We start from the raw sequence: 26,972 nt of genomic DNA on the forward strand, positions 1-26,972 counted from the left end.
TATCTTTTATTTAAAAAAGTATTTGGCAGTGAATTTTTTCACGAGCACGGGTTTTTGAGTGGTATATGCGTTTCCAAGATGGTCCAGAAGACGTGTAAGATGATCAAAATTCAAAGCGATGATGATTGTTTTTTTCAATATTTATGGGATTGTGTACTTCACTGGGTTCCTGAAGGTAAAACTATTAATCAAAACTATCATGAGGTGCTTGTACAACTACGTGAAAAAATAATAAAAAAACGACCTGAATTGTGGAAGAACAAGTCATGGGTTCATCTACAGGACAACGCACCGGCTCACACTGCATTGTCTGTCAAGACATTTCTAGCCAAATATAACATCCCAGTGTTAGACCATCCGCCTTATTTGTCCGACCTGCCACCATGTGACTTATCTGTTCCCCAAGGTCAAATCCCCAAGGAGGAACAAAGGGCTCGTACGGAGATAACTGGCTTGTCATCTGCGTCCCTGCTACCTTACATAATCGATTCTGTAGCTTGCTGGGATGCGTTCGGCATTATTTTTTCCGGCTATCTGTAGTTGGATTCTTTGTAACCATTCATCTATAATTCCTAATGCCAGATTGGCTTTGCGTTCTAAGTTATCTACATCCCTATCCTCAACGAGGATTGCTATGTCATCAGCATAGCCAAATGCAGTAACTCCTTCAGAATAATTCAGTCTGAAGACTGCGTCATAAAAAATGTTCCACAAGGTTGGGCCCAGCACAGAACCTTGAGGAACGCCACCAAACATCTGGAAAACTGCCTTACCTTCCAAAGTTTTGATCTCAAGAAAACTTTGATGTAGATAGTGATTAACTTGATTTATTAGATATTCGCTTATTTGCATCTCATGAAATGCATCAATTATAGATGACCAGGGGACTGATCCGAACGCGTTCCTAATGTCCAGCATTATCACTAGGAGGATTTTCCTGGTCCTCCAGGTACCGCTCCTGCTATTTAAAGCCCAATTTTTAACTTTCTCTAAGGCATTTATGGTAGATCGCCCTTTTCTAAATCCATATTGTTGTGGATGTAGACAGCCCTTTTCCTCAAGTTCTGCCCTAAGCCTGCCTTCTATCAGCCTCTCAACCACTTTCCCATATTATTAATAAGAGTAATCGGCCTATATCCATTATTTACCCCCGCCTTGGGTATAAAAACCGTCCTGGCTGCTGGAAAGCAGCCAGGAAAATTACGGTTTTGTAGACCATAACTAGCCAGATCCACAATTTCCCAGGGCATTATTCCTGCTATAGTCTTGATTATGGCCGCAGGTATGCCATCCGGCCCTGGACTTTTCCGGTTTTTCAACTTTTTAATGGCCTCCATTACCTCTTGTTCTGTGAATCTGCCACCTTCACAAACAATTGTTTCCCTATTCAGATTTTCAGGTCTAGGGAAAAGAATCCTAACTTGTCGTTCCGCTTCCTCCTTACTCAACGTTGGCACCTGTCTACCTAGCCTTTTGGTAATTATCTTAAAAGCTCTCCCCCAAGGGTCAGTGTCAAGTTCGTTACAGAGCTCTTGCCATTTATTTCTCTTAGATTGCTTAATGAGAAAGTTGAGCTTTTTCCTGGCCTGTCTATAGTCTTGGACAGCACGTCGACTTTCTTCATTGTTACTATTCCTTGCTCGCAACCTCTGAGCAGTTCTTTTGTGATGCTGCATGATTTTCCTTTGGTCTTCGATTTCTCTGGTCCACCAGTACACCGGATGATATCTATTACCGGACTGCGGTATGTTAGCAATTTCCTCTTTGATTATTTCTTGAAATTTCTCCGGTTCTATGTTTTCACAGTTCCTAATCCTATTTGCCGCATTATTTGACACCCAGTGTATCTGGAAATCCGTTAATCTAGAGATAATATTATCCTGCCTTACCCGCCTTGGACATTAATAAAATCTTACGACACTTGGGTCTTTTTGAAAGCTGATAAATCACTCAGTACTTTTATAATAAATATAATTATATTATTTTATTTATTTAAAAGTTATTGTGTTGAAAATGAGTAAAAATAAAGAAAAATTTCAGTACATTTTGAAATTTTATTATAAAAAATCGAAGATGTAACTCATCCAGTTAAACGAATATGTGATCTTGATGCACGTATAGGGAATAAGTACGTGTGGCACAGATCTGGTTCAAGCGTTTTCAATCTGATAGTTTTGATGTAAATGATGCTCGTCGCTCCGGTTGGCTTATGACTGAGAAAGGGATGAAATCTTCAAAAAATTGAGCAAGAACGAAACATTAACGATTGTGATATAAAAAATTAATTAAAAATTTACCACAAAAACAGTTTTAAATGGTTTAACGAAGGCTGCATACAAAAAAATACTCGATATTTGGGTACCGTATTATTTAACAATGAAAAATTTAATGTAAAGAGCATTTACTAAAACAGAATGACATCAAATAACTTTTGAAAATGGTTCATCACAGGTTGATAAATTCATCTGTACGACAATGCTTTACGAAAAATATCATGGTCGAAGCGATGTGAAGCTCCGAAAACGGGAGCAAAACCAGTATTAACATCAAAAAAAGTAATCCCGGTGAGGCATGTTATTTTTCATACGCTAAAAATTCCCATTCTCATGGGAAAAATTAACCAAAGCAGTAAATGCCTGTCATCTCGAAAAAGGTAATGAATGCTGTATGTGTGTGTTGAGCAATAGGAAGGAATATTCACTATTAGCTGCTGCCGCTCGGTCAAACGACTGATTCTAAGCTCTAATGTCAATAACTGGAAAGATTAAGCCAAGCAATCGAGATAAAGAGACCAGATTTAGGTAAGGTATCGATTTCTACCATGACATCGCCAGATTACACACATATATGGTTTTCCTTTAAAAATTGAGAGAGCTTAGCCTGGAAGTTTTGATGCAGCCACCATATAGTCTGATTTTGTTCTGTCAGACTACAATTTGTTTTGGTCTTTACAAAACTTTCCTAACGGCATAATGTTGGCTTTAATGAGGCCTGTAAAAATCATTACAGTTTTCATCTAGGAAACACAGAAGTTCTACAATGACGGGATTATGATTTTACCTAAAAAATGGCAAAACCATTTTTTTTATTTAGTTTAACAAAGTTTACTTGAAATAAAATCAACTTTGTTTTACTTTGGCATTAAAATACGAAAAACGCTTTCGTAGTTCTTATTTATAACAAAGTTAATATAAACTAAATAAAGAAAAATATAGCTTTCATGTTATAAAAGTAATAATAATTATTTATGAGTTTTATAATTAATATTGTAACAGTTAAATACAAATTAATTTACGTTGTTTTTTACCATTTAACATTTTATTATTATGTAACTTCTTATTCGAAATTTTTTATTAAGATAAATAGTTTCTTGGAGGTTATCATTCATAAAAATTTCCTTTTGGGACGCCGGATGGCGGAGGTAGATTTCACCGGTGCTTAGTCGGGGTTACAATTTCCACTTTTAAGTTAAGAAAAATTCAAATTTACTCAATACGTCAACGGTTGCATGTGAGAAAAGTTTCACATGTTTAGCATACGACAATCCCCATCTTCTTACAAATCTACCAATATGTTGGTCATATCAAATTTCTTTTTCAAAAAACGTTTTAGGTAATGTTTAGAGGACTAACGACCACTTTTAAACCGATTCGATTCTTGCCTATTAAGGGAGATATGATATTTTTGTCTTCAACATCCCATTTTTTCCACCCCCTGAGCCAATGGTTGGTCGCATAAAAAACTTTACTTAGATATGTTTTAGGCCATTATTCATTATATGAATAGAGAGATTATATGAATAGAGAATTAAGGCCATTGAATAATGGCCTTAAACAAGCCATACGAATTTTTAACGAATTCGATATTTTACTTGATAAGAAAGTTATAGCGATATCTTGTTTTTTTTCGAAAAAGCTCTCCATTTACGTTTTTTCGTCCGATTTTGGCCGTTAACAAACTTGACCGAAATTTACGAGTTATTTTTAAGGAATAATTTGAAAGTTATTGGCACAAGATTACGGCAGTTATTTTTATAAACGTAAATTGAAATAAAGTTATAAATTAATAAAACTAATATAAAATTTACTTAATTTTACCAATTCTAAATTTATTACTATGTATACAAACATGATTTACTGAAACTCTCCATGGATTTATTTCTACATCGGTTGTAATGTAAGAAAAGGTTTGTTTTTTTAATTTAATTAAATTTCACATAAACCGTTAAGTAATGTACGAGTATTTTTTAGCAAGTTTTCTTTAATGTGAGATTAAAATCAAATATTTAATTTTTAAAATTTTACAATTTATTTAATTTTTAATATTGTTAAATATATATATATATATTTTTTAACTTTTTTTGGCGCTGTATTTAAAAATTTGTTTCATAAAATTATAAGGTAATATAAAATTAAAACATAATTATACTAATTAAAATAATATATTTTTTATGATGTAATTTTCAGAAATATTTAAATAGCAATAGAAAAACCGAGAGAAAAAATACTAAAATCGTTGGACATTAATATCAAACTGAAATTTTCATTTGTCACATATTTACATAAATATAATTAAAAGGTAATTACAGTGAATGTAGGAGGCGTATTTTAAATGTCTGGAATTTGTAAATACTGCCATAATTTGCATGCTTTGCTAACTACCCATAACTGATGATACAGTTATTAAATATAAATTTTATCATAAATAGTTAAATACTTTATGGTCATGAATTTTATTTTACTATATCCCAGCTATCCTAGTAACATTTTGTTCAAATATTATTCAGATAAATGAAACTAAAAAAGACGGATAACACTATGTAAAATGAATATTTATCTTGGAATACATTAATTATTGATTGCCTTAAATCTCCTTGAAAACTGCGGATTATAATGAATGAAATCTCAAAAAATGATAGTATTAACTCTGATGGATACAGGATAAAATTCTTCTATATCATGTATGTTTTTGGCAATGTAATTAATTATTCTTATTTGTTGGATATTTGTCCTGTCTATTAAAAACACGATATTGTGGTACCACAGGGTCACAGACTAGCCATTATTAAACCTCCTAAAATTGTCCCTACTCGTTTTAGGACTCGTGTAGGGTATATAGCCTACCCTACAAATTGTTTTTTTTTTTTCGTTTAGACCTCCTAAGGATCACGCATCTGACTTCCTTCTTCTCAAAAATTCTTTCATTCTTTCCTTTAATTTTAGTCTTATTTTTTTGGCTGTCGACTGTATCCTTTTTACTTCCTTGTACGAAGTAAAGGAAGTATAGTGATCGCGAAATATTTCGGTTTCCAGATTTCAATGGAAATATTCATTTTGACCATTCCTGAATCAATTTTGGCTAGCTTCAGCGTGACGTCTGTACGTACATATGTATGTATGGTGTACGCATATATCTCGCATAACGAAAAAAAATTAGCCGTAGGATGTTGAAATTTTGGATTTAATAACATCTAGTTGTGCATCTTCCCTTTTGACTGCAATCGACTGAACCAAAAAAGCCCAAAATCCAAAACTATCTGAATTTTGGAGTTTTTCTTAACTGCAGTAATAAGCTCTCATTAAGACCTTTACAACGATATATCATAAATGGTACTTAGTTTCATTGGTTCCAGAGTTATAGTCAAATAAAATTTTAATTAATGAAATCTTTTGATCTTACAAGGGGAAGGCATATGGTTCGAATCAGAATTCATCTACTTTTTTTTTAGTTTAAATATAATGACTTCTTAATAATTATTAATCTTTGATTGTAAAAAAAAATTACCATAAATAATAATTCAGCAATAAATAAAAAATTAAAAAATATCAGATGATATTAAAAATAATATTTTTTGTACTTTACATTTTAAAAAAATTGTGTAAATGTAATGTAATCGGAGTACAAGGAAGACATGTGTTGTCCACATCAGATTATTTGTTTCTTTGGAAATTCAGATTTATCCAATAGTTTTCTGATTGATTACCCGCTTATTTTTTGATTTTCTTTTATCGAAAAAAGTTCTACTTTTGTTTGATTAATTTCTGTTTTAAGTTATTGTATGGCATGCATATATTTTCTTTTTAATTTCGGTACATTTCTTTTAATTTACTTAATTCATAAATGTTATCTTCAAATTTTGGGCCGTGTTTTTTTCTAAACTTTTTTTCAACATTTACTAGATTTTCCTGAATAATTCTGTAAGCATTTTGCACTATATAACACTTCCAATAAAAATATAGTTTGATAATGTCGTTATTTCTCCTTTTTTATACTAAATGAATTTTTTATTGCTAATGTTTGTTTTTGATAAGCCATTTATATTTTTTGTATTCAGGTTTTCATATTTTCTTTTCCGCAAAAAATTAAATTCATTTGTTAATGATCATAAACTCATTTTTGAAAAATTCTTCCACAGACAGTGACAATCCTGAAACTATGACAAATAGTGAATTTTCAAGGGAAAGGGAATGAAATTGACCATTTCAGATTCTGTGGGGACAGATAAGAAGAAGTCAGTTGATTTAGTAGAGAATCCTACCAACTCTTTAATAGGTATTTTTTTACTCAAAACAAATTTATCATACCCACTGCATGTTACATGAAATTTATAATTTTTCTTTCTTTAGCTATTTGAAGTACTGTTCAAATTGCAGAAGTTTACCGGAATTATTCAAAAATATTATTTAATAAGCCACAATAAATTTAATATATGATAATGGTATAAAAAAGTTAATATTTTTTAGCTTAATAATAAAATAAACATGCCAAGATTTATTTTGTATTAATTCTAATAGTATTCCATAATACATTTTTGTATCATAAAAATTCCATAGAAACTTTTAAGAATAATATCCCATGTCGAGCTTGATAAAGAGGTAAGGAATTTCGTAAATATTCTTGTTAAAATATTTTTTAATTATCGCGAAGAAGATTCTAGTTTACAAAAATCCTTAACGCCTGTCCCTTGAGTAAAATTAAATAAATTAATAAATATTTTACTCTGATCAGTTGATAGTTGTATATTAAATATAACAAGTTAGGAACGTGTTGGTGTGCTACTCAAAGGATAAAAACAGGTTCTGTCTCCGTATTTAACTTGAAGGTTCAAGGGGAAAATTTTGATTAAAGCAGCATCAATAAATGTAGAATAACTATAAAAAATAAAAATAGATATTAACTTATTAACAAGTCAGTACAAAATGTACATACAAGATGTGGCTATTAAATAACGAGACTAATGCTGTAACATACAAATTTAAATTTATTCGTATTTATTTATTATCCCCTTCAATATACATCCTTCCTCTATTCCTACAATGCTTCATGCGAATTTTTCATTGTCCGAAACAGTGCTGGAAGTCTTCTTTCATTACGCTTACCGCTTTTTCTTTCACAGCTTCAACGGTCTGAAATCTTGTTCCTTTTAATGCAGATTTGACCTTAGGGGTCAGATAAAATTTACATGTTTCCAGGGCAGGCGACAGTATAACACTAGGATGTTTTACTCGGCTGGAAACGTGTTGACAGACAATGCAATGTGAACCGGTGCGTTGTCCTAATGAAGAACCCATGACTTGTTCTTCCACAATTCGGGTGGCTTTTTTCTTATTTTTTCACAGAGTTGAGCAAAGACCTTGAATAAAGACAGGAATAGATAACCGACGGTCAGATCGGTTCATATTACCAATTTTTTCAATATTTTTATCCACTTTTGATGTGGAAGGGCGATCCGGGTGAACATCATTCTCAACGTCTTCTCTGCCATCTTGGAAACGTTTAAACCACTCAAAAACCCGCGCACGTGATAAAAATTCATTGCCATATACTTTTTTTTAATAAAATATAAGTTTCAGTAGCGGTTTTTCCAAGTTTCATATGAAGATTCACGACAATCCTTTGCTCTAATAAAACACGTATTTTTTCGGCAAAAAAAAAACATGAAAAAAAAACAGATGTTATCCAAACAAAGGTCACGGCCAGACTAATATTTCTACAGAAACTGGAGTGGCAAGAATCGAGAGAGAAGGCTTCACGCTACATAGCTGTCGGTCGTACAAATTTGGCGAATGCGCAGTTTTTCTGTAGTAGCATTTGTCTCGTTATTTATAGCCATATTTCGTATGTAAGTATCATAACCACAATGGATGTAAGCCATCTAACATGAAACACCTATCATACCTGAATGTATCACAGCAATTAGGAAATAAAGTATGTCTCTGGTCATGCTTACTAAGGAAACGGTGATCGAAAGGATTTCCTATGTTATTCTTTATTAGGCCGACTTTACGTTAAATAAAGGTAAAGGTAAAGGTCTACCAAAATGTAGGTTAAAATCTATTTCTACTAGTGACATCGTCACTTAAGGGAAAAATGCTATTTAAAATGTGTATATTTTTATAATTATAAAAACTTATTTTAGAAAAATTTTCTTCGCTTGTGCCAGAAGCGCTTTATATGAACCATATCTAAATGAAAGATCGGTGTAAATATAGAAAAAAAAAAGAATCTGATGTAGCCTTTTACGTGGAAAATAATGCGATTTGTACATTGAAATCCACTCAGTAAGGAATGGTTTTTAATAATTAAGGAAAAGCAATATAGAAGAGGAGAGCGTTGGACACAAAGTGCATAATTGAAAAGATAAATCAATGGAAGACGATGGTACGTTATTATCCTTTTTATTTTAAGTTAGACTGATCTAACGTAAATAGGTCGGTCAATATAAGTTAAATACAAAGAAACTTCGTTGGCACATTACTGGTTAGAGAAAAAAATAATGGATATTTGGAAAACGTTTTAATTCTTTTATTACATTCGAATCCGAAGAACCATTTATTTAGATGTCTAAATATTTTTGGAGATTTGAACAGAATAAGTGTAATTGTTAATTAGAAATAAGATATTTCGTAAATTTTTTAATTTAAATTTATTTTTGTAAACGAAATCAGTTTTTTTTTTGCAATGTTAAGTTACACTATGTTTATAATAAAGGTTATATATAACTAAATCATAATGAATGTTAAAAGTAAATGCTTTTTTTATTTTATTATTTTAATTAAATAATACCCAAATTCGTTTTACGTTATTTAAACACAGCTCAAAATTACTTTGGCTTCTCTGGATATATTGATTATTGCTTTAACTACATGGTTAGATAAGACAAAAAATAAAATTTGATACAGCGATATACAACTTTCTTAGAACGTATGAGAGATCGCTGCAGAAGAGTTAAAAACATCTTATCTTTTTGTGGTTCATAACTTGACAGCACGAAAAAAATTCATTGATTAATTGTACATGAAATATGTTAAGATATTAAATAAATAAATAAGAATTCAAAAGAATATAATTTTTTTATATATGTTAAATGAGGATACATAAAATAATAATAATGTCATTATACTATTTTGTTAGTATTAAAAAACATTCATCAATAGAGTTATATTTTTCTGTAAAATAAACTTTTTTTAAAAAGAAATTCTTTAAATGATATTATTATAAAAAAATAAAATATTAGGAAAATCTTTGAAACAGATCGATAATTTTTTTAAAATAGGAACGGAAGCATAATGAATACTTTTGAAGTATACAAAAGCAGTTTACAGAGTTACAGGAAAGTTCTGACAACAGAACTAGACAACTAGTTTGATGGAATAAAGAACTTTTCACTTTCACGAATTGCACATTCGTAAATATAAAAGTACAGACAAGTTAAGATTTTTACTTTACTAAACGCCGATCTAACATGATTAATATTCATAAATGCAAACGACAATCTGAAGCCTATTTTTTTGTAACTTAAAAACTCGTTCTAACTTTCTGAGAGTATCCCAAGCGATATCTATTTCAGAAGGGAATATATACTTAAGGCATAATAAGTAATAATGTTACGGTTAGGCTTTTATTAAGAAAGTTAAAAGCAAAACATTATTAAAAAAATGATACTATTAAAAAAATACATAATGAAACATATTTCTGGTAAAAATACCAACTACTGAGCTATAACATTAACTTGTTAAAATAGAAATAAAATTTTTAAGTAAAAAAATAAATAAAAAGAGAAATTTAAAAAAGGTTAGACTTTACATTATTTTACAGTTTTATTACAGATTAGTAAATAAATATTTGATGAAAACCATAAAAATAATAATTAACTTACTTAATATAAAGACAAAAATAAATATTTATATAGATGACATAAAATATTCCAATGTACAAGCGTAAATTTAGACGCCCTTTTGGAAAACTACTCCTATAACATGATATGAAAAAAGAGAAAAAAAATGAGAGATGAGAAATATAGCAGACAATAAAGAGTGTTATTTGTGTGAGTATGACAGTAGAGAGCAGAAGGCAATCATTCTGATGGATAGATGGGTAAAGTACGCTGTTCGCATGGATTGCTATGAGAAAAAGAATGTCTTACCACGTGTACATTTATCTCTGTAATTTAAAGTGACTAAAAATTTCTATTATTTTAATATTCAGTTAAATAATTATTATCACTACTTTTCTATTTGTAAATCTTATTTTTATTAAAACAAATTACCCATCTTTTTGCTAAAGGAAACACTGCTTAAAGTACATAAAACGTCTGAACTCATTTGTCCTAACATGCACTTTACAACGTAAAGTACTTCCAACACATATTACATATTATACTCCTACTCGACGGAAATTTATTTTAAATCTTCACTCGTTTTTCTTTAAATAAAGACGTATCAAATTAGGTATAAGTTTACAAATAATTAATTCCTACCTGATTAAATTTACGTGGCGACAACCATAAAACAATGATGATTTTTTAATAATAAAACATTGCCGAATTCATATATTTTCAGTGGATTTAAGAATGTAATGTAATATTCCAAATGTAATATTTTTATTCTAAATATATCAATAAAGCAACTAATTAAACTTAAAATAAAACAAAGTAAGATTATTAAAGGAAATATTTGGTTTTGATAAAATAAAAAAAGGATTAAATTTAGATAACGTAAATGTAAAATTTAAATAAAAATATAAAAACAAAACTGACAACATAGTTGTAGGACTTTCCCGTTAGGTTTATTAATTCTGTTCTTTTTGCAAGTATAGGTCTTGGACACCCAAGCATTATGTCCCTTAATCAATTAAACGATAATCTTAAATCGATAATTTATAAAATACCCAAAGATTAACAAATTACCAAATATAGTTCGATGTACCTGTTGTTATTTCTGATGCACGGCTTAGATATACCCAACTTAATTTGAAATCTTTATCATTTTATTTAAATAATAATTTTTTCGTTTATTTAATTCTTCAATGATTCTAACTAAAGCGCGCGCGCATACCATATTTAAATAACGCGAGTGCGGCGGTACTATCGGCGACGTCGGTACTAACTAAACTAATGTAAATTCACAACTTACATAGAAAAAACATCGCTTCTACAGTCGGCAGACTGGTGTAGCTACTAGGCTTAACGCAACGGGTACCGAGTCAACCGGGTGATCGAGTTCAAGACCTAACCAGAACGAGTTACTTTTTACACTTTAAATATTATTCATTTTCCGACCTCCGTGGAGCGAGTGGTAGCGCGCTCCACGCGCTACCACTTGGCCTTTCATCCGGAGTTCCCGGGTTCGAATCGCGGTCAGGCATAGCATTTTCACACGCGCTACAAATCATTCAATCTTCATCCTCTGAAGAATGCCTAACGGTGGATCTGGAGGTTAAAAAAAAAGAAGATATTCATTTATTTAGTTCAATAAATGTGTTGTCACAACATTACAAACGAATACAACAGCATTTTTGTGCAAATATTGTGTCTTTTTAATTGTTAACAAATATTCTTAAGAAAAATATGATCTTAATTAGACGAAATATCAAAATACTGAGGGTGACCTTCCTTTACAACCTCACTCTCTTGACCTTTTAAGTTGAAAATTGCATCAGTGCTCCGCATATAAAAGTAATCTGACAAAGTTTGATCAAAATGGTCCAGTAGTTCTGGAGATATAAAGGGATTTAGAGGCCAACATGAGCACACACTCGTACGTATGAACTAACATCCGGAAAATTTCCATCCGAATTTTTGTTTCTTTGGATTCCTTAGGAGTCAAAACATCAAGATCCTGTGAAAACCCCATATGTCCAAATTGGACCGATTACAATACTTTCCCTTCTAAAGCTATAGCTCATCTGTAGCGCTATAAAGACGAGAAAGTAAAAAGATAATGAATTAAACAAAAGTAAACAGTAACTGCAGTTTACACTTTTAATTAAATTAGCTTTTAAATTTTTATCTTTACACTTTTAACTTTATTTTTAAATTACACTTTTATGTGAAGCAGAATGCTAAAAATTTCTGTAAAAATGTGTGATTTAAAAAAATTCTCACTATTTAATGAAAATATTCATTTTCAGTTAATATTTCAATATAAACTTCATTAATTGCTATTAGGTTACACTTACATTTATTTAAAGGTATATTTTCATTTTTTCACTTTACACTTCCGTTATTTATTTCTTACTGGGGTAGTAATGAATATATTTTGTAGAAAAATACATTTACGCCAATTTCCTACCTAAATATCTTACAATATGGTAGCGGTAAAATTGTAATTGATCTCCTTTCTCAGTAGTTTGCAGAGGTTGCTTTTATTAACAAGCACGTTTCAAAGCTGTTAAAAATACCTTAAAAATACAGTATTGTTATTTTAAACAACAATGATATTGGAATTTCATTGTGGTTCTCAAAATATCTTTTAAATTAATATTTTTAAATATTTATAAAGTTTTATAAATATCGGTAATTAAGAATGAAATCTTTTCTGCTGTTATAGTAACACGAGTAGTTTCAAAGATATGCTAGTAATAGAACTACTCAATATAAATACAAATTTTATAACGGTCAGTGGTAAAACGCATTCTTGTCTGTAACGAAACCTAGAGTTTAAATATTTTCTTACCGTATCGGTTTTAAATAAATTTATTTTAATTTATCAAACAAATTATAATAAATAAATGAACATTTAAATATTATTAGAATGTGAAAATATTTGACTTACAGAAATATTCTTTCCATGTTATTTGTTATTCATTTTAGACCTGAAAAAAAAAATACAAACATTAAAAAATAAATACACTTGTAAAGGAATATGATATAGGACTATTTATATTTTATTTCATAAGCGTTTTTCTTGTCAGAGAAACAGTTCGTCGTAAAAACTTTAAAACTTTTTCAATACAACACTACAAGCCAAAGGTTTCAAGAAAAAAGCATTTAGATTTAAGTATATCTCGGAGGCTATAAAACTGTCAAAGTTCAAAACTTCAGATACTTTGCGAAGTCCTCGTTCCTAAATGGGTGTAGATATTATTCCGATTTGAATAAGGATGAGTTCAAGATTTTTTTACATTTTATATACGCAATATTGTTCTGGGATTTAGAATTTTTCGTGATTTTAACTAATGTATTTTAATATTCGTTCAGATTTTCCTTGTCTCTACACCCAAAATTTATGAATAATATGTTTTATGAAAATTATATATATATTGTAGTATATTTTTATACAAATAACGAAAATGTTTTAATTCTATGAACATATAAATTACGATAAAAATGATTTTAAACCTAACTACGGGTTTAACTAAAGTAATGGGATGAATATTTCACGTTACACGAATCCAGCTTACTCCATTAAAATTTCTTAAAGAATCTGAATAATAAATACTTAAATATTTTCTAAAAGATATTTCCAGGTATTTTTTTGAAATAAAGCTTTTTATTTTTAAAATCTCATAGATACTTCATCGTACATGTCACTGATTTTTTTATACTTCTTGATAATTATTAATAAATAAATTTTATTTAACCATACAAATTCTCGAGTGGTTACTGATTATAAAAATATTAATTTAAACACTATTTTATGCAATTTGTATATTAAAATGGTGAGAATAAAAAGTTTAGAGACTGTAAAAAAGTAATTATATTGAATGACTATAGCTTCTCGATTCGTGTCTACTTTTTTTAAATTTAATATAAATTAACAGAATACTAAAAACTGACAGCAACCTAATCATTAGGAATATTTGATTTGTCATTGAAATATATGTATGTACACTTTTTTATTTTTATAAAACGTAAAATAAAAATAAAAATACTATTAAAATGCTTGTTAAAATAATCATATAGTTTAATAAAATACAAAACTAAACGAGTTGCATCTGTCACTTTGGTCGTTAGAGGTACATCATTTTAATAACTATAAAATGCTTTAAAAAGTAAATCAGTAATTAATAATTTTTAAATTTAATAGTAAAGTATATTTATTTACCAGCTCCAACCCGCGGTTTTGCACGCGTACTTGTAACTATGCAACTGATAAAAAAAGCTTTTTATATAAAAATCAAAGAAAAAAAAATATTCATAGATGCAGAAGAACACCCGAAATAAAAAATTTACTCGTTTCACTGATAAATTATTTTATAAATTCAATAATTTCTTCATTTTTCGACAAAAATAACGCATGGTATCAGGTTATTTTGTGTTATATATGTTTCTCTATAAAAAAATTAAAAAAAGATTCATTAAAATTGGTGAAGTAGTTTTTACAAACAATCTATATATATATATATATATATATATATATATATGAATTTAAAGCATTTACAGCTAAAACATCTGTATTTTATTTTTTTTAAAACACGATAAAAAAAAATTTTAGCACGATATATAATCCGCATCAAAGATTGTTTTCATCTATTTTTAATAAATCTATCTATCTATTTTTAATTTGTACATTTTTTTAATAAATAAGAGGCTAATAAATCAGATGGAAATGTAAACAAAGGAAAACCAATCAGATCAATGCAAGGTGGCCGCACCTTGCATTGAATGTGTCAAACACAACGACCAATCACAAAGAGCTCGTATGGCCGTTGCCAATGTAAACAAAATCACAACTGATTAAGTAACAAATTTCTTTGAATTATATTTAACAGCTAAAACATCTGTATTTCATTAAAAAAAAAAAAAAAAACACCAAAACAAAAAAAAAAGCCACCAAGAAGGATGACTTACAGTAAATAAATTAAAACACCCAACTTTCTTATAGCCCAGATAAACTTAAGACTATGCAAACAAAAAAATCTAAATAACCAAATACACAGAAAATAATATCCCTACATAATGACCAAAAAATCCTTTGTTAGGTTAAATATTCACTTTTGTCTGAATTTACAAAAGGCATTTACAACGAAGCATTGATAAATATTGAAGACAAGTGCTTAGCTAATGCAAATAAAGTTCTTAGTCAATTGGGAATGCCAGCACCAACCCGAGCTGCGATTGCTTCATTTGATGTAGATTTACGCCGTGAACAGAGTTACAACATTGGTGATCTTCAGTCATATGTTCAATCAAACATTCCCAAATTAACGTGTAAACAGAAAGGAATTTATGATTGCATAATGCAAATGATAAATGACGGAGTTGGGGGGACCATCTTCTTGGATGCGGCAGGAGGAACTGGGAAAACATTCCTCATTAGATTGATTCTAGCCACGGTTCCATCAAAAAATGACATAGCCTTATCTCTTGCTTCGTCTGGAATAGCTGCGACATTGTTACCAGGTGGAAGGACTGCGCATTCAGCTCTGAAGTTGCCATTAAACATTCAAATCATCGAGACTCCCACGTGCAATATTTCCAAAGCATCCTGTATGGGAAAAGTATTACAAAAATGTAAACTAATTGTTTGGGATGAACGCACGATGGCACATAAAAAATCGCTTAAAGGTCTTGATCGATCGTTACGATATTTGCGTGGAAACGTTCAACCATTCGGGAATGCTTTGATATTGCTCGCAGGAGATTTTAGGCAAACATTTCCTGTAATTTCTCGATCGACACCAGCAGACGAAATAAATGCTTGCCTGAAATATTCAACACTGTGGCGACACTTACGTACATTGCAGTTGACTACGAATATGCGTGTCCAGTTGCAGAATGATCCATCAGCAGAAGTATTCTCACGACAGTTACTGGACATTGGAAACGGACAGCTGCCAGCCTATGAGACGTCTAGACGAATATCATTTCCTGATAATTTTTGTAATTTAGTAACATCGAAAGAAGAACTGATTAACAAAGTATTTCCTGATATTCAAATTAATCATAGAAATCACGATTGGCTCAGGGAACGAGCTATCCTTGCCGCAAAGAATAAAGATATCTATCAACCTAATAATGTTATTCAATCCAGCATTCAAAGTGAGGAAATTACATATAAGTCGATAGACAACGTTGTGGAAGTAGATGAAGTAGTTAATTATCCAACGGAATTTTTAAACTCACTTGATCTGCCAGGGATGCCACCACACATATTAAAATTGAAAATAGGTGTGCCAATAATCCTGTTGCGGAATATTAATCAGCCAGAACTCTGCAACGGCATGCGACTTGCAGTTAAGAAATTGATGAATAACGTAGTGGAAGCAACGATTTTAACGGGGCGTTTCAAAGGTGAAGATGTCCTCATTCCTCGAATACCCATGATCCCGACCGATACACCATTTCAATTTAAAAGATTGAAATTCCCAATTCGATTGGCATTTGCAATCACAATCAATAAAGCTCAAGGTCAATCTTTAAAATTGTGTAGTTTAGATTTAGATGCGGATTGCTTCTCACATGGACAATTGTATGTTGCGTGTTTCCGAGTAGGCAAACCAGATAGCCTTTATATCTACGATAGTGGAAAAACAAAGAATATTGTATATCCACAAGTATTGCAAAATTAAACTTCTATGAAACGTATGCTTTGTTTTGTTTCTCGTTTCTCATCCATGCAACCACAATGTGCCACAGCGAAGCGTGACGGGTAGAGCTAGTTTTTCATAAAAATATATACATTAAGTTGAAATAATAGAAGGTAATTCGAATTTTTTCGGTTGTTCCTCATGGACTATCATCCGAAATCGGCCGATGTCTTCACATATACACGAACTTTGAGGGGAAAGGGAAGAGGTTAGCAGTTGGTGTGTGTGGGAATAGTGCGAAGAAAAAGAATAGCGAAGGGTGCGAGGAGATATATGAATTGGCGACTCACAAGTTTTAACTTTGATTGTTAATAACTTCGGAACAAAGAACGCTATCAGAGAAGGACAAATTAAATTTTGTAGAAAATGTTATGGGCTTTCAGAATACTACCTTCCGCTTCGGATGATTTCCTCATCGTTTTTGTGATATTCACTAAAAACCGGATAGTTGTACGGTAAAATTCTGCTTAAGGGGTGCAAAAGGGGGAGGGGTAGTTTTTCAAAGTGAAATATAGGTAAAACGTTTCCTGTGGTTTGGAACTGTTAGTGTGCAAAATTTCATCATGATTAGAATAAAACTGTAGAACTGTATAAAAGACAAATGTAACACACAAACATATATATACATTTAGAATAATAGTTATTAATAAAAATATTCATACTATACTTAAAAATATATATAATTTCAGCCATAAGATTATTTACATTGTTCGTTTTAAGGCGGTTCTTTAACTGATTCAAGTAAAATATGATATATAATAAACAATCGTATAAAATATATTTGATAATTGTAATTTGAAAACTTGTCATAAACAAAAATAATCGACTTTTATTCAGCATTAAAATTAAAGTGTTTGGGATCAAATAGCACAAAAAAATCAAAAAATAAATAAATTTGAAACAGCATTACGTAATTTTAGGTGTTAAAGGAAGTTTTAGTCGTCTGGTCCAAGTAATTCAGGAATTACATTTTAAAAATATTTAAATCCTGACATTTTTTTATTTCCTTGTACAAAGTAAAGGAAGTACTGTCTGTGATCGCGAAACATTTCAATTTTTATATTTCAACGGAAATATTCATTTTGACCATCTCTGAATCCATTTTGACTAGTTTCGACGTGACATACGTACGTATGTATTATGTATGTGCGTTTGTATCTCGCATTACTCAAAAACGATTAGCCATAGGATGTTGAGATTTTGAATTAGCACTGCTTTAACATCTAATTGCGCACGTCCCTTTTTGATTGCAATCAAAATTAGATTTAAAATTTTAATTAATGAATACTTGTATATTTTAAGGCACATCCCTGGTTTTTTTTATTTTTTTAAATTTTACTTTTTTAATTTAAATATATTGGTTTAATAATTATTAATCCGTGATTGTAAAAAAAGTTTTACAATAAATAATAAGTTAATGATAAAAAAAGTTTAAAAAGATATTAGTGAAATAAAGTTTTATATACTTTTAAAAACGTGTAAATGTAATTTAATGGGGATTACATATTTGTATATGTAATATATTTGGTGAAACATCTAATTATTTAATATTAATTGAAAATGCTAACTTAGAATCGTAATATTTTTGGATTTTCTTTGCAAATTCTTATAAAAATTGTATATTTATTTTTAAAACAATCATTTTATTTAATTGTTTGACAGAAAAATAAAATAGATTTTTAATTGTTTTCAATTTAAAGTGATTGTTGAAAACTTTTTTTACTTGTGCGTAATATGCACAAGATTTCTGGAGAGTATTTCAGATTTCTGGTGTCTTATAAATAAAATTTAATAATAATTAAACTATTCCGTTTACTGATTTTCTGTGTACTGGTTACAAATATTAATTTTGACCTTACGGTGTAGAATAATCAGTTTTTATTATTGGATTATTTGTTAAAAAATTTATTTAAAGAGTAATCAAGGGACTTTTACTCTAACCTAATATTTCAGTAAAGATTGTTGAATTAATAATTGTATTAAGATTTGATGTAAATAAAAACCAATATTTTAACAATTGTGTAACTGTTCACTTTTATTAAATTATTACAGGATCGTATCTCACTTTCAAATAAAATAAGTTTAAATGAAGTGCAGAAAAAATGTACATATGTAATTTAATAGACTTACTAAGAATTTATGTGATGTTTACATCTGATTTTTTTTTTTTTTGCTTGTAAACAGAGAAAAAATAGGTTAAACTCTAACATTCATTATAATGAAACAGAATTCAACGCTGTAAATGGTATCCTTTTTTAATTACAATAAAGGAGTAAGAGAATGTCAAATAAGATTAAGCAATGATTTTTCTATTATCGTGGGCGGAATATTGCAAAGCTTGAACAAATTCGGATTAATTGTTTGAAAAGGAGATTGCGTTTAGAACGTTCCATTTGAGAAATAGAGTCCAGATATATTACTACTTGTATATATAACAAGCAATTAATTTTTTGAATATTTCAAATAACATAATAAAATTATTTTTTAATTTCAGTTATTATTAAAGGAAATTTCTTTGTGCATTTACCCATGTTATAACATTTATTGCAATTTTACAGTAGACCACCAAAATTTATTATAATTTTTCAAATACAAGTCTAATGTGGACATCACATCACATGACTTCCTTGAAAACTTATTGAATTACATAAACACATTTTTTTCTGCACTTCATTTAAACTTAATTCATTTGAAAGTGAGATACTTTATTAATTCATTAATAAAGTGGACAGTTACACAATTGCATTATGGTGGACATCACATTGAATCACTTTTTTTGTGGTGTCCTTATCATCATTTTATATTAGTTTATTTATTAATTTTGTTTCACGCCGTTCAAGTAGTTATGTGGTGTAAGTGAGAACGTGTAGGATCCATAACCATGCACACATCGGTTCGAATCCGACTTTATAAACATGTATATTTTTTTACCTTTTTTTTTTAATTTAAATATATGGATTTAATAATAAAATTATTAACCTCCGTAAATATTATTAAATTAAAATGAAAAGTACATAACATTTTTTTTCACTAATAATTTAAGATTTTTTTTCTTACTTTTTTTATTGTCATAATTGAATTATTATTTATTGTAAAAGTTTCTTTTACACGCAGAGGCTAATACTTAGTAATAAAAAAATATATTTATATTAAAAAACAAAGTTAAAAAAAATGTACATGAAGTCGAATTCGAACCGATGTGGCTTTCGCTTGTAAGATCCAAATATTTCATTAATTAAAATTTAAATTGACTATAATTCTGGAACAATGAAAATAAGTACCACTTATGGTATATCGTTGAAAAGCTCTCAATGAGAGCTTATTACTGCAGTTAAGAACCCAATTTTTTTGATTTTGGGCTTTTTAGGACACTTTTTCCTAATCGATTGCAATCAAAAGAGGAGGTGCACAACTAGATGTTACAACAGTTCTAAATCCAAAATTTCAACATTGTACGGCTAATCGTTTTTGAGTTTTGCGAGATAAATACGCACATACATACAGATGTCAAGCTTATACTAGTGAAAATGGATTCAGGGATGGTCAAAATGGATATTTCCATTGAAATATGAAAACAGAAATTTTTCGCGTTCACAATACATAACATTTCCGTTGCTTCGAACAAGGAAGTATAAATAAGGAACTCTGTGAAATTACACAGATATTTTAATTACAACACTGTTTCACCTAGTCCACCCAGAAACTTTTATATATAATTCAGAAGTTGATTAAATTAGATTTCACGTTTGTTTCGTTTAAGTTAAATAGATATTGGTTCAATTTTTAGATTTTATAAAATGATGGCTGTAATAATTTTGAAGAACACAGCTGAATGCTGGATATTTTGCAGAAAACAGCAATGGAAGTGAATTGAACTGCAAAACTAACTGTTTTTTTTTGTTTTTTTGGAGAATATTTTGGTAACAGAATATTTACTAAAAAAAAAAATAAGTGCGTATGTACAGATTTAGTCCACGAAACGTTTCACGGCTATCATTTTGGGTACTACGAACAAAAAATAACATTGAAGTAACTACCACTACGAGTAAATAGTAAAAAAATATTATGAAATCATCGAGATTAAATCCAAATTGATCGATGTACTGATGCAGAACGATCTAAAATGTACTAGACAGACCAGTTTCATGTATAAATCAAAAAATGACGATTAAATTAGATTCCATATTTGTTTCGTTTAAACTAAACGGATATTAGTTAAAATTCTTAGCGTTACGTGTAATCGATTTTAACTTGACTGAAATGTGTATTCAATGAGTAAGTATTTTTAAAATAATGCGTCAGACTATAAGCCCGAGTTTAGCATTTCTTTCACCCATTTAAGGATGAGCATTCATGCGTACCAAAATTTCTTCTATATGTTTTTCTCTACTTTTGATCAATATAAGGGTAACAGTAAGAGTAAATAACAGTTGTAATAATGATATGCAAGACACGAATAGTCTCGTAATAGTAAATAAGGCATAATTTTAAGTTTTTCAGAGATTACAAAATGATTAAATAAGCAAAAGCTTTTTTTAAAAACATGTATGGACGGATTAAATGTAAAATGACTCTAAAAAAAGGTATGATAATGTCTTCAAAGATGGGGTATGCTTTCACTAGGAAATTGCATATACTATATAATATCAAAGATCACCAGCTGTTTGAAAAAAGAGTTAAAACTCGAATGTGTCGGAAATAGTACTTTTTTTTTCTTTTAAAACCACTCTGAAATGTTTGATCTAGTACACTATTTACTAAAAAAATACAATTCGACGTGTGAATTTGAAATGCCAATAATATTAACATGCTAAGTACTAACATATGTATGTATGTAACATGTTCCGTAGTTCATGGTACGCACATGTAAAATTGCATGATATATTTATAACTTACGAATGTGTAGTAAACAATACGTGTTTATTAAGGTTTATTTATTTTATATGTATAATAAGGTTTAATATTTGAATCACCAACAGAAAACCGTAATCTGATGATAGAACTAATTTTGATATTTTTCAAAGGTTACACAATGATTAAAATAAGCAAAAGCTTTTTTTATCTAACATTTATGGATAAGGACCGTTAAATATAAAATGATTATAAAAATGTATGAAAATATCTTTAAAGATGGCGTATGCTTTCAGTTGGAAATTGCATGTACTATGTAATATCAAAGACCACACCAACTGCTTGAAAAAAGGGTTAAGGATTGGGTGCATTTTTTATTTATTAAAACCTACCCGTAGAATAATTGCAACAGATATGTAATACGCATAAAAAGGTAACAATATAAAAATGTATGCGTTTCAAAAATTTAATTGTATTGTAAAAACAAATACTAAATAATTACTGCAATGTTACAAAAAATTAAACTTAAAAACGTCTTGTGAAAAAACTTTTGCGATTACACTTATGGGATACTCAAATCTAACAGTTGTGTATAATTAGACCATTTAATGCGTGGAGGTAATACGAGGCTCAGCTGATATATTTTGCACACTAGCGTGCTACACGAAGACAAAAGATACTATCGATTTGGGCGTGGCAGCAAATGATAGCTAAAATCCCCCTCTACAAAACTGCGATAATGCGTGGAAATCCGTTTACCGGTTTGTTTTCAGTAGCAGTAAAAATGGAGTCGAGTACGGTCAATATGTCAACAGCGCGCAGTGATCGAATTTTTAAAAACAGAAAATGCGAATCCTACGAACATTTTTCTTCGTTTAAAAGCGGTTTACGATAGTGAAACCGTTGACAGGAGTACTGTAAATAGGTGGGTTGAAATTTCGCGAATGTGAAACTGGTAAGGCGACAATTGAGGATGCACTTCGCAGCGGGCGACCAGTTTTTGTGACTGACGAGAAACATCAAAAGGAGGTGAACCACTTGCTTGAAAGTGACTGGCGAATCAGCCTGCAACGCATCGCTATCCAGTTAGGTTTTACGAGTACGACCATATTATCGAGCAATTGGGTTACTGTAAAATCTATGCACGAAGGGTACCGCGCAAACTGACGGACGAACACAAACAGCGGAAAGAACAGTTGGAAAGAACTTTTACAGCCCTATCTTGCCGAAGGAAACGACTACCTTTTCAATATTGTGACCGGGGATAAGAGTTAGGTACATCATTAAGACCCGGAAGAAAAAAGCAAAGCATGGAATAAAGGGATTACGAAGCGCCAAAACACAAGAAATTCAAAACTCAAGCCTCGGCGGAGAAACTCCTTTTGACGGTGTGTTGGGAGGCCAAACACGTTTATGTCAGTGAGTATCTGGAAAATGGGACGACTGTGAACTCCGAACGGTATACTGAGACGTTGAGACATCTCAGACGACGATCTCATCTGCGACGTCGCGTTCAAAAGATCACTACGTCCATAATCTTGCAGTATGAAAATGCACAGCCTCACACATCGCACGCCACTACAGAAGCTCTCCAAGCTGAAGTTTGAGCCTATTTCGCATCCACCAAACTCGCCGGATTTGGCTCCGTGTGACTTCCACTTCTTTCCTCATCTCAAAAGGGATCTCAAAGGTAATCATTACACCACTGACGATGAGGTGAAGGAAGTTGTAGCCACTTGGATCCGAGAAAGACCGCCAGAATTTTTCACTGACGGAATGAAAAAACTTGTCACACGCTGAGAAAAGTGTATCAGTGTGAACGGGGATTATATTGATAAATAAATACTCCACTTTGTAGCTAAAGTATTGTATTTTTGTTCATTTTTTATTTCATTTCAGTATCTCTTTTCATACCCATGCTACGTATATAAGTGCAAAATTTATCAGCCAAGCGTCGTATTATTTATTAAACGCATTGTTTTTTTAGTAAAAGAGGATATTAATTTGCGCATTACATTATCTGATTACATCTAATTTTTAAGCACATGTAAAACATCAAATGTAAAACCGGAACTCTGATTAAGTTGGATGCTCTAAAATCATTTTAGTGGGCTTATCACCAATATTTCCAACGTATATTCGACTCGATAAAATTAACAAATAGTCGCTTTTAATTACTTACTTAACCTAAAGAACCTGCCTCAGATGCTTCTTATTCTTGAGAGGAGTGAAAAGTATCTCATATGAGGTCGAGTACACCTTTATAGTTATGATACCTGACATACATTTCTCAGAAATGGAATAGATGTTTCGTTTATTTAAAATTTTCTTCAATCTGATTTTGGCCTCAATGATTGGCTTTTAAAGTATTTTTTTTGTATTTTAATTACGGTAATATTTTATTAATTTAAATATCACAAATTTTAAGCAGGCTGCTTTGCAAGAATCCGAAAGGAATTAGATGTAAAGATAAGGAGATTAAAGGTAAGTGACTTATGGTCAGTGTAATACCGGCCGAAGAGATGTGACTGATGCCCTTCACGTTCCAAATTTTATTGCGTTACTCTATAATACGCTAAAACAGAGGATTTCAAAGTAATGAGTGTAATACTTAATTTAAGGGAAAATCCTTGTACAACTTTCTGAAACAAGATGGGATAGATATTCATCTAAAGATTAGAAACAATTACTCTTATTGCCCAAACACGGAAAATGTTCGATCTTTATCCACATTTTAAAAAGATTTGGTCTACTAGCTAATGAATCTTTAGCTCAGTATCATATGTTAGTAGTACGGAAATGGTGGTACGGCGCCAAACAGTGACGTCATTCCAAGATGGCGGCTGTCCGCCATCTTGGATTCCAAGATGGCGACCGTCCGCCATCTTGGAAACGTCACTTCTGACGTCACTAATTCAAGATGGCGGTGGTCAGCCATCTTGGATTGTGACGTCATTGGCGCCGGTACCCCGTCAGTGTTGCCAACTTGATTTATTTTATGTCGATGTGAGTCAGTGTTACCAACTTGATTTATTTTTTGTTGACATGTTTATATATTGAAGAAATATTTCAAAGGTTGGTATCACTGTTGTTTGGCGGTCGATTTGAATTAAATAAATGAATAATATTTAAAGTGAAAAAAAATCTGTCGGCTAGAGGATTCGAACCCGGTCATGACGGGACGCGACCGACTGACGCCTTAAACCAATCGGCTGCGGTGACTCCCTGATGTAATGAGTGAAAAATGTTCTACGTAAGCTGTGAATTTTAACGTAACATCAGTCTGTACACACACACACACACAATCACACATGCACACATACATATATACACACAAGTGAATATAGACGTACCTCGAGGATGATCCTGGTCGTCCAGGCGATGGAGTCGGGAGGCGTTACAGGTTCTCGTCGTAGATCGTGCACCGGGAGGCGGTGGCGGTAATGTCTGCTACGACACACACACACAAACACACACGCACACACACACGCGCACACACATACATATACACACAAGTGAATATAGACGTACCTCGAGGATGATCCTGGTCGTCCAGGCGATGGCGTCGGGAGGCGTTACCGCGACGGAGAGAGGTTCTCGTCGTGGATCGTGCACCGGGAGGCGGTGGCGGCGATGTCTGCTGCAACACACAAACACACACACACACACACACACGCGCACACACATACATATACACACAAGTGAATATAGACGTACCTCGAGGATGATCCTGGTCGTCCAGGCGATGGCGTCGGGAGGCGTTACCGCGACGGAGAGAGGTTCTCGTCGTGGATCGTGCACCGGGAGGCGGTGGCGGCGGTGTCTGCTGCGCGTGTGTTTGCGTGCGTGCGTCAGCGGAGCGACGCAGACGTGTTTACCGTGCGAGATGCGGCGCTCGACTGAAGAATTGTGGGACCGACGTGGTCTGAAGTTGTCCGATTGACCAATCGCAGCGTTGGAATTCGAATCGGCGCATGCGCACTAGCCGTTAGTGCGTACGTGCGAACTCGAACGTCGTCTCTAATAAGAGCGGAAGCGATAAAGAAATTTTTTTTTTTTTTTATTATTATCGGGTCACTAATACAAAAGTGACTTGAGTTGTTGTAACCGGTTAAATTCGGTTGCGTGTATATAAGTGAAAAAATTTGTGTGATTTCATCATTCGCAATCTGTTATTGAAAGTGAATACATCGATCGGAGAGAGATCATTACATTTTCATCTTAATTAGCAAGGTAAGTTTTACTTTAATTAAATAAAAAAAATAAATACTAATGGAACAGTATGGTATTATCAAATAACTTTCAATCAAATCAAATCAAATAAATTATTTAATTAAATCTAAAAAAATAAATACGATAAAAACATACTTTATAAATTTAAAAAAAATACTTTTAAACAATTAAAATAAATACAATTAAAAAATACTTTATACAATTAAAATAAATACAATAAAAAATACTTTTAAACAAATAAAATAAATGATATATATAATGAAAAAAATGTCTTCTTCTGTTATTCACTGAAACACACAAAAAAAAACAATGTTACGATATATGTTATTTTAATTTGTTTCAGATATTACAAAACAAAAAGAAATGGTATCACCGGTAGTTATCCATGCAATAAATAACAACGTCATCCGTCTTCGATGGGACCTGTCTGACTCTGAGGAGTTGTATCTCCTTTCAACCCTTCTACGGTATCAGAAGAACATCCTGAACTGTTTGAAGGAAGAAGGCAGACGCTTTGATGGCAACATAAAATGGTAATTAAAAAAAACGTTAATATTTTTTTTGTAAATGTACTGTTTTTTTTTTTTTTTTGTTTTTTTTAAAGTAGTCAATATGTACTAAAATTATTCTGTTTCTACAGGTACGTTGCAGCAAATGTTGAATTGATGAAGCGGACACAACTCGAAGACGGAGTAGAAACAACATTCACAAATTTGTACTTGCATGGAAAAACTAGAACGGTGATAAATTTGGACGATAACACCGACGTTGTTGAAGAATCATGGATAGAATCAGTGGAGAAAATTATAGAGACACTGACCAAATTCATCAACAACGGCAGCGGATGGGTAATGAATAAAATAATATATATTGATTTAAATATTATCCGTTACCGTCCGTTATATGGCGCCTCTAGTTCATTTATAAAAACACCACAAAAACTTGTAAAAAGAGAGGCAATAATTAATGTAAAAAATCCGCATGATGAAAAATGTTTCCTATGGTCCGTACTAGCATACCTGCATGACCAACCAGGACGTCACTATCGTCAGAGTTGGTATGCACGCTTTGAACAT

General features: G+C 31.3%; 1 protein-coding gene across 6 annotated transcripts in view; it reads right to left on the bottom strand.

Moving 5' to 3' along the window:
• Oct-TyrR (Octopamine-Tyramine receptor) overlaps positions 1-26,972 on the bottom strand; it is a 1,169,363-nt gene that overhangs the window by 410,325 nt on the left and 732,066 nt on the right. For all 6 annotated transcript variants that reach the window (XM_075365895.1, XM_075365894.1, XM_075365896.1 and 3 more), the window contains one exon: positions 13,056-13,095. The gene's annotated coding sequence lies outside the window, so the exon portion shown is untranslated. The remainder of the gene's footprint in view (positions 1-13,055; positions 13,096-26,972) is intronic.

This window comes from Lycorma delicatula, chromosome 5 (assembly GCF_047948215.1).
Source record: "Lycorma delicatula isolate Av1 chromosome 5, ASM4794821v1, whole genome shotgun sequence".
NCBI classification, from domain to species: Eukaryota; Metazoa; Arthropoda; class Insecta; order Hemiptera; family Fulgoridae; genus Lycorma; species Lycorma delicatula.